The sequence below is a fragment of the Halichoerus grypus genome, chromosome 7 (genome assembly GCF_964656455.1).
Source record: "Halichoerus grypus chromosome 7, mHalGry1.hap1.1, whole genome shotgun sequence".
Classification (NCBI taxonomy): Eukaryota; Metazoa; Chordata; class Mammalia; order Carnivora; family Phocidae; genus Halichoerus; species Halichoerus grypus.
Genome location: NC_135718.1, coordinates 149,535,053 through 149,545,268, shown reverse-complemented (window position 1 = coordinate 149,545,268; position 10,216 = coordinate 149,535,053).

The window sequence follows — 10,216 nt, the reverse complement described above, 5'->3', positions numbered from 1 at the left end:
GACCTGAGTTGAACCAAGAGTCAGATGCTTAACCAACTGTGCCACCCAAGCGCCCCATCCCTAAGAGTAATTTCTAAGGCCTCCTCCCTCTTAGCTTTATTGAGACTTAATTGACAGATAACATTGTGTACGTTTAGGGTGTACATGCGTTGATTGGATATATTTCTACATTGCAAAATGATTACCACCATACCATTAGCTAGCACCTCCATCTTGTCTCCTAATTACCATTTCTTTTTTGTGATGAGAACATTTAAGATCCACTCTCTTAGCAACTTTCAAGTATGTAATACGGTATTATTAACTATAATCACCATGCTGTACATTAGATTTCCCAGAACTATTCATCTTACAACTGTAAGTTTGTACCCTTTGAACAACATCTCCCTGTTTCCTCCAAGGCCTTTTTTTTTTTAAATTAACATATAATGTATTATTTGTTTCAGGGGTACAGGTCTGTGATTCATCAGTCTTACACAACAACCAGCGCTCACCACAACACATACCCTCCCAATGTCCATCACCCAGGCACCCTATCCCTCCACCCCACTCCCCTCTAGCAACACTCAGTTTGTTTCCTAAGATTAAGAGTCTCTTATGGGACACCTGGGTGGCTCAGTTGGTTAAGCATCTGCTTTCAGCTCAGGTCATGAGCCCAGGGTCCTGAGATCGAATCCCACATTGGACCCCTTGCTCGGCAGGGAACCTTCTTCTCCTTCTGCCTGCTGTTCCCCCTGCTTGTGCTCTCTCTCTCTCTATGACAAATAAGTAAAATCTTAAAAAAAAAAGTTAACCTTTAAAAAAAAGTCTCTTTTGTCTCCCTCTCTGGTTTCATCTTGTTTCATTTTTTCCTCTCTTCCCCTATGATCCTCTGCCTGATTTCTTAAATTCCGCATATCAGTGAGATCATATGATAATTGCCTTTCCCTGATTGACTTATTTTGATTAGCATAATACCCTCTAGGTCCATCCATGTCATTGCAAATGCCAAGATTTTTTTGATGGCTGTGTAATAGTCCATTGTGTATATATATACCACATCTTCTATATCCATTCATCTGTCGATGGACATCTAGGCTCTTTCCGTAGTTTGGATATTGTGGACATTGCTGCTATAAACACTGGAGTGCAGGTGCCCCTTTGGATCCCTACATTTGTATCTTTGGAGTAAATACCCAGTAGTGCAATTGCTGGGTCGTAGGATAGCTCTATTTTCAACTTTTTGAGGAACCTCCATACTGTTTTCCAGAGTGGTTGCACCAGCTTGCATTCCCACCAACAGTGTAGGAGGGTTCCACTTTCTCCACAACCTCACCAACATCTGTCGTTTCCTGACTTGTTAATTTTGGCCATTCTGACTGGTGTGAGGTGATATCTCATTATGGTTTTGATTTGTATTTCCCCGATGCTGAGTGATGTTGAACACTTTTTCATGTGCTCCAAGGCCTTTTTGAGCAATCAAACCATCTACATATTGTTAATTAATTAATTTCAGACAGAATAAGCCATGTGAACACATCTGTAATCCAATTGGATCACATTTACTTAACTCCCACAATCACTACTGTACAATGGCAATTGGTGTAAACTATATGTGAATTTCTCTCTGTATGCAGCTGCATTATTCAAATATCTATAGGACTTGCTACGTACCTCAAGTACATATTTATAAAAATAGGAACTATGTGCTCATTATTCATCCTTACTTCTCTTAATGCTTAAGGGAAGATTATTCAGTCTTGCTGCTTTGCTTAAGCTGTCCACCTACTCATGGGAATCTGTCTTACATTGAACTTCCTTGGGCAGATTTTTGTTCTTCTTTGGAAATCCCACTGCTCTGCTGTTGGTGTAATGGAGTGACATTCATCAAGAAACTTGTTACCAGAGAGCTATGCTTTCAAATCCTAATTTATCTTAGGCCATGTGCTATTGAATTTCCTAGGAATTATGACAGGGGAGGAAAGAATTTTTACTGGTAAAAGAGGAAACTGGGTACCAAGCTTGGTGTGAGGATATTTTTTGACCAAAGTGAGGAAATAAGTTGGTGCATGCTCAAGATCTTTATCATCACTGGGGCCTTCTTGCCTTTTTTTTTTTTTCTTTCCCAAAACCCAGTCCCCTCATCCTCACTCATCATAGAAATGCCAATTAAATCCACCCTGAGGTAACATTTCTCACCTATCATACCAGTGAAGATCAGAGCTTTGAAAACATACTGGGTTGGTCATGCTGGAGTGAAATATAATAATACTATCTTGTACATTGTTGGTTGGAATACAAGATGGTACACCTCCAATGGAGGAGAATCTGGCAATACCAAGGAAAGGTACATAGGCACTTGCCCCCCACCCCGGCCCGATAGAATCATCTCACTTCCATTTTGTCATACCTGATGAAATAAATAATTCAGGCAAAAGTAGTCAATGGGTGAAAATTTTAGGCAAATGTTTGATAATGACCTTTACAAGGAAGAAATCAAGCTGTTGCTACCTGAACCCACTGATCAGTCAGCATAACCTAAGAGTGGGACAACTAGACATTGAATGATCATGAACTTGAAGCAGCAGGAAACACACAGCCTCACTATGAAGTGTACTTTCAAAACATGTTGAACTTGAAATAAATCAAGGCTTTTTAACTAAATTCTATTTATGAGACCGTAATGAGGAAGCAGACAAAATCCAGTATGTGGGACATTCAGTAGGTACAACTAACACGGTTTCTTCATAGGTTGACATCATAAAAACTGAGTCAGAGAGTGGAGGGGGGAGATGGCTCTATGTGAAAAGAGATTTATGAGGCATAAAACCAATGTAACGTGAGGATCTTGTTTAGATCCTGGTTTGAAAAAAACAAATACAAAAATGTTTCCTGCCATTGGGGAAATTTAAAAATTGACAGGATAGTAGATGACACCAAGGAAATATTGATTTTGTTAGGTGTAGTAATACCGTTGTGCTTATATGAGTAAATATCCATAGCTGGGTGATGGTGAGGTTCATTATATTAATGGCTCTGTTTTCACATGTATTGAAAATTTTTTCATGATAAAGAGTCTTTCATTCTCATGTTATTTTGATCCATGTCACCTTTGAAAATAGCTGCACAGTACACAGCAACATATTTAATTTCTTACATGGATTCCCCTTCCTTTCATCCACGGCAATCAAAGCCTAGAGTCTTGTTTATAGAACGTGACTCCATCCCACTAGCCATAGTTGATTGGACCAAGGGTAGGCTGCTGACCCAAGATGGACTAGTCAGAGATCTGAACCAAGGAATGTGGAGGACATGAAGAAGAGAAGAGAGAGGCACAGGGGATGGAGAGTAGGAATAAGAATGCAGATGAGTTCTCTAGGAATGGCTATTTAATGGGCATATTTTTTTGCTGTGGACGTAGCAGACAGGAGAAGAGAGAGAACTGGTCCACAAAATGAAGAATGAAGTAGACTCATGGAGAGAAGCAGAGTCAAGAGATAGTCCTACTAAAACAACTTACTGAAGGGGAAAAAATATTTGCAGATCATGTATCTAATAGGGGTTAATATCTGAATATATAAAGAATTCATACAACTCAGCAAAAAACCAACTAGTTCAATTTCAAAATGGGAAAGGGACCTGAACAGACATTTTTCCAAAGAATATATCCAAATGGCCAATAGGTACCTGAAAAGGTGCTCAACATCACTAACCATCAGGGAAATGTCAATCAGAACCTCAACAAGGTATCAACTCACACCCATTAAAAGGGCCATCACCAAAAAACAAGAGATAACAAATGCTGGTGAGCATGTGGAGAAAAGAGAATCCTTGTACAGTATTGGTGGGAATGTAAATGGGTACAACCACTATGGAAAGCAGTATGGAGGTTCCCCAGAAATCTAAAAATAGAACTACCATATGATTCAGCAATTCTACTTCTAGGTATATATCTGAAGGAGATCAGTATGTTGAAGAAACATCTGCACCCCTATGTTCATTGCAGCCTTATCTACAGTAGTGAAGACATGAAAAGAGTATAAGTGTCCATCAACAGATGAATGGATATAGAGGATGTGGTATATATATATACACAATGGAATATTATTCGGCCATAAAAAGAAGGAAATCTTAACATTTGCAACAACATGGATGGAACTTGAGGGCATTATGCTGAGTGAAATGAATCAGGCAGGGTGCCTGGGTGGCTCAGTTGGTTAAGCAACTGCCTTCGGCTCAGGTCATGATCCTGGAGTCCTGGGATCGAGTCCCGCATCGGGCTCCCTGCTCAGCAGGGAGTCTGCTTCTTCCCCTGATCCTCCCCCCTCTCATGCTCTCTTTCTGTCTCATTCTCTGTCTCAGATAAATAAATAAAATCTTTAAAAAAAAAAAAAAGAAATGAATTAGGCAGAGAAAGATAAATATTGTATGATCTCACCTATATATGGAATCTAAGAAAAAAAAATCTCACAGAAAAAGAGATCAGATTTCTGTTTACCAAAAGTAAGGGGTGGGGGAATCAGATGAAGGTGGTCAAAAGGTACAAACTTCCAATTACAAGATAAGTGAGCACTGGGGATATGATGCGTACCATGGTGACCATAGCTAACACTGATGTATGGTATATAGGAAAGTTATTGAGAGAGTAGATCCTAAAAGTTCTCATCACAAGGAAAAAAACTTTTTTTTCTTTTTTTTTGTATCTATGAGATGATGGATATTAGCTAGACTTATGATGACAACCATCTTCCAATATATGTAAGTTAAGTCATTATGCTGTACCCTTAAACTTACACAGTGCTGCATGTCAATTAGATCTCAATAAAACTGGAAGAAAAGAGAGAGAGACAGTCCTAATTAGGTTCCCCAGGGAATTTTCATTTCCTGGATCCAATGATTTCTTAGGTCTGGCTACACTCTTGGTTTTGGGCTTTTTGTCATTTAAAAAAAATTTTTTTTATTTAAATTCCAGCTAGTTAACATACAGTGTAATATTAGTTTCAGGTGTACAATATAGTGATTCAACACTTCCATAAACACCTGGTGCTCATCACAAGTGTGCTCCTTAATCCCCATCACCTGTTTCACCCATCCCCCCCCCACCTCCCCTCTGGTGACCATCAGTATGTTCTCTAGAGTTAAGAGTCTGTTTCTTGGTTTGCCTTCCCCTCTCTTGACCTTTTGTCATTTTAGTACATTCTCCTTTTGTCATAAGCTAACTGGCATTTGTTTTTATTTTCTACTAAGGATGTCAAATAAATCCAGCCTTATCGGCAAAATTCTGATGTCACATCCAAGGGAGCATAAGGCTAAAATATGAGTTACATAGTTACATGAATAAGTAGCCATATAGAAACTGGACAGTGGATGTCAAGGCCAGAAGATCCAGGTCATCATTGACCACATCAGCATGGTGGGTGCTTGTGTTATGCTTATTACAAGATGCCTTGCTTGGGCAGACAGTGTAGGGCCTTCCAGTTAGTTCCTGGTATCTTATTTTAGAACCTAGCACTCTGTCTCCTCCACTAGCTAACCCATCGCACCAGCATTATTCACTTGAACAAGGTCTAAGGGGGAATCCTAGTATTTCTGAACTAGCCCGGACTTTAAAGGCAGAACCAGCTATGTGAATGGTGTAGTAGGGTTGTTGATGGCATTAAATGAAGATATACACATAATGTGCCTGGCACATAATTAGGGCTCAGTTGGCTATTACTGTTTGCATATAAGAAATTCTAAGCAAGACTGTCCATTCTTTTGTCTGGTGTGTGTTTGGATGGGATGCCTGGACTTCAGCAATCATCCTGGGAGGCAGGCTGCCTGCTGAGAATAGCGGAGTGGAGAAAGAGAGAATCTGGGTCCTTGACAGTTGCACTGAGCTGCTTTACCTCCTGCTTCACCCTCTTATGGACTTTCAGTCAGGTAAGAGAATAAGTTTCCTTCCCATTTAAGTATTTGAATTGGGGCTCCTTGTTGCAGCAAAAGGGATTCTAATAGATATAGAGACATATGGCCTTGGATTTTTTAATTAGTTTGAATACTATCTCTGTTGATTTGGGGATTATAATTAATTATTCATCCATAATTGTAACTAATTACCCATGGGGATGTAAATGACTCCATCTACTAATAGTGTGTCAATGTTTCCACAACAATGTTGAACTTCCACTACTTTTTGATTCCCTCAAACCTTGGCTTATCAGCTTTCCTTCAGTCTCTCTACCACAGATTACCCCCCCATCCCTCCTCCCATCAATCTTTAAATAAGTTTTTAAAAGCTATGTTATAACTATTGATTATTGGAAATAATGGCTTGGCGTTAAATTAGTATGAGCACACCTATCACACACAGGTGAACTTCTGAGCTATTTGAGAGGTGAATGCACGAGGCACAGTTGACCCCACACAACATGGGTTTGAACTGTGCTGGTCCACATATATACACGATTTTTTGGTTAAAACAGTACAGTGCTATAAATGTATTTTCTCTTTCTTATGATTTCCTTAATGACATTTTTTTTCCTCTAGCTTATTTTATTGTAAGAATATCATACATAATACATACAATATACAAAATATGTGTTAATTGGCTATTTGTGTTATAGATAAGCCTTCTGGTCAACAGTAGGCTATTAGTAATCAAGTTTTAGGGGAGCCAAAAGTTATGTGCAGATTTTGACTGCATGGGGGGAGTGTCAGTACCCCTAACCCTTGTGTTGTTCAAGGGCCAACTGTATGTTCATTTCACTGCTTTAACTCTTTTATATGTTGGAAAATCATTTTTATATGCATCGCTTTATTTTAAAATTGCAATATTCAGGAGTAAACAAAGTGAAAAAGAAATCCCTAAAGAGTGCAAACAAAAATCTCAAAAGGGGCTAAGAGACTCCAATCAAATAAATATAAAAGGTAAACCTGGTGAGTATAAATTTTAGGAGAAGATATGATTAGGAAGTTTGCTCATTAGGCAAGTAAACATTAGGTAGCTTTCCCCCTCCCCCCATGCAGTTTTCTTTAAGTGAACAGGCTTGAGTTTTGTTGGAACAACATGAAAGAAACTGAGGTTGAAAAACTTTTCCTGCAACAAGGCTTTGCTGCTGGGCTAATTCGCAGTAAAGAGGATCATACTCTGCAATGTAAAGGGAGGTGAGTGGAGAGATTGAAAAGTTTAGGTTATCTACTTCATCATCCACCGGAGAAACTTGGTTTTACTTCATGAGGGAACCAGATTTGTTAGGTGTATTAGTTTCTTACTGCTGCTATAATAAATTGCCACCATCTTAGTGCCTTAAAACAACACAAATTCATTATCTCAGTCTTCTTAGGTCAGAAGACTGGCAGGTTTGACTGGGTCTCTGCTTAGCTTTTCATAAGGCCCAAATCAATATATCAGCCTGTGTTCCTTCTTGGGGGCTCTGGCAGGGAAGTTCATATTCTTGCTCATTCAGATTGTTGTGGAGTTCCGTTTCATGCAGTTGTAGGACTTGCAACCCACTTTCTTGCTGGCTGTCAGTTGAGGGCTAGTCCCAGATTCTAGAGTCTTTTTACATGTCCTGGCTTGTGACCTCTTTCGTCCATCCTCAGAATCAGCAATGGCAAGTCAAATCTCTCCCACACTTCAAACACTTCCTCTGTCGCCCTCCTCTGATCTCTAACCACCAACTATGTTCTACTTTCATGAACACTTGAGATTCCATTGGACCCAGCCAACAATCCATGATAACCTCCTTACTTAAAGGTCAACTGATTAGCAGTCAGTATTCATTCCATCTGCCAAGTTCCTTTTGTCAAGTAACTTAACATATATACAGGATCCAGGGCTTAGGAGGGTCGTTATTCAGTTATCACATTAGGGACATGATCAAAGGAAGAGCTAGAATTGAAAGTTACCAAGGCAAATGTCAGCAACCATCAGAAAAAAAAAAACCAAAACTATGGTGGTTAAGTGGTCAGCTTGAGGAAATGGCAGATGTCTGTCTTGCCGCCCAGGTGTGTGACAGGGCCTTGTCTTCTCTGCCACCTTCTTAGCTCTGTTTCCTGGCCCTTGGTGAAAGCCCAGCCCCTGAGATGGGGAGCAGTGATATGCCCCCTGAGAGATCTCAGCAGGAAGGCAATTATAATTATTGGCCATTTCCAGCTCCAGCCACAGCCCAACTGGGAATACTAGTTTCTGCCCGACATTTCTTTTTTTTTTCCTTTTAATAAACAGCTAATTCTATTTTTTTAAAGATTTTATTTATATGAGAGAGAGAGCGCACAAGCAGAGGGGGAAGGGCAGAAGGAGAGGGAGAAGCAGACTCCCTGCTGAGCAGGGAGCCTAATGCGGGACTCGATCCCAGGACCCTGAGCCACCCAGGCGCCCTCTGCCTGACATTTCTCAGGGCTCCCATGTGTGTGTGGAAGCAAGAGATGGTCTTGTAGAAGTTTATCTTCTGTGCTTACAGGAAACGTAATTTCACCAACTGAATCCCTCCTGCCATGAACAGGAGACTGGAGGCGCTGGTGTCTCTTCCCCAAAGCCTCCTGCAGGAGAGGTGGTTAATACCATCAACTAATTTCTTGGGTGTCTATCTCTTGCTCTCATCAGACCAAAAGAAGAAAAGCAGAAAACATCAGCCTGAGTGATACTGAAAGCGTGCAGACCGCCCCCCCCGCCCCCAAATTCTGCTCCGTCCAGCACAGCATTCCAATTGTGTTAAAGGGCCCACATCACTTTAAAGGCCTCTAGAACATTCTCGCATTTCAATCTGTGGGGCTTCACTACGTGGGGACATAAGGAACATCACTAATGACAAGTTTGGGAAGGTCTCCTCAAGGCCTTGGGGACTGGATGACTCTTATTAAAAGTGGCCCCTCAGTGTCACTGACATGGCCAGTGGGGCCAGAATGCTAAGTAGACTTCTCGTTTCCTCCCTGTATTAATTTTTTAAGGCTACCTCAAGGAAGTACTAAAAATTGGGTGGCTGAGAGCAGCAGAAATTTATTTTCTCACAGAAGCTAGAAGTCTGAAACCGAGGTATTGTCAGGACCATGCACCCTCTGAAACCCATAAGAAGAGTCCTTCCATGTTTCTTCTAGTTTCTGGTGTTTGCCAGAAATCCTTATCATTCCTTGGCTTGTAGACACATCACTCCAAGCTCTGCTCCTGTCGTCCATGAGGTTCTCCCTGTGTGTTTTCCCATGGCGTTCTGCTTCCTGTCTCTTCTCGTCTTCCTGTAGGGACTCCGGTCATATTGGCTTAAGGACCCATCCTACTCCACTATGACTTCACGTTAATTAATGACATCTACCATGACCTTATTTCTATATAAGGTCACATTTTGCAGTTCCAGGCCAGACATGAATTTACTTTCCTCCTCCCCAATCCTTTCACCTCCTTCTTCCTCTTCTAAACCTCTGGCTGGGAGCTCCATCTAAAGAAAAACTGCAGAAGTGAATCCCAAGGCCCTCAGGAAAACTCCAAAGCAGAGAAGGGATTCATCTCAGTGACCAAAACTCACCTATCGATGGATCCTGGCTGATGGTTGAGTGACCTCAGATGACCTATTTCTTTTTCCATTTAGTTTCTCAGGGGCTGGGATTAGAAGAGTCTTCAGAACTGTCTGGAATCTTTGCTGTTTTCTTTTCCCTTCATTTCTATTTCCTCTTCTTGTGGGATGGCCTAGAGAGGCCCCTGTTTGTTCTTCTCATTTTCTTCTCATTTCCTCTCTGTATTAATTTAGGGCTACCACAAGAAAGTATTAAAAATTGGGTGGCTGACAGCAGCAGAAATTTATTTTCTCACGGAAGCTAGAAGCCTGAAACCGAGGTATTGTCAGGACCATGCACCCTCTGAAACCCATAAGAAGAGTCCTTCCATGTTTCTTCTAGCTTCTGGTGTTTGCCAGAAATCCTTATCATTCCTTGGCTTGTAGACACATCACTCCAAGCTCTGCTCCTGTCATCCATGAGGTTCTCCCTGTGTGTTTTCCCGTGGCGTTCTGCTTCCAACAGGATGGCTAATAGAGCCTCCAGTTAGATTGGAATCCACTGTCTTTGGGAACAAGGCCTTAATGCTATCCTAGAGGCTCCTTGAAGGGAGGAGTAGAGATCAGACACACAGGTGGATGCCAATAGGATTGGGGGGTGGGGATGGTCTGTGTCCTAGGATGGGTCTGTCCTCAGTGATTCCTCAGCTCTGCAACCTGGACCAGGCCTACACCTGCACAGCCTTAAACCTTAAGGATATCTCCCACCA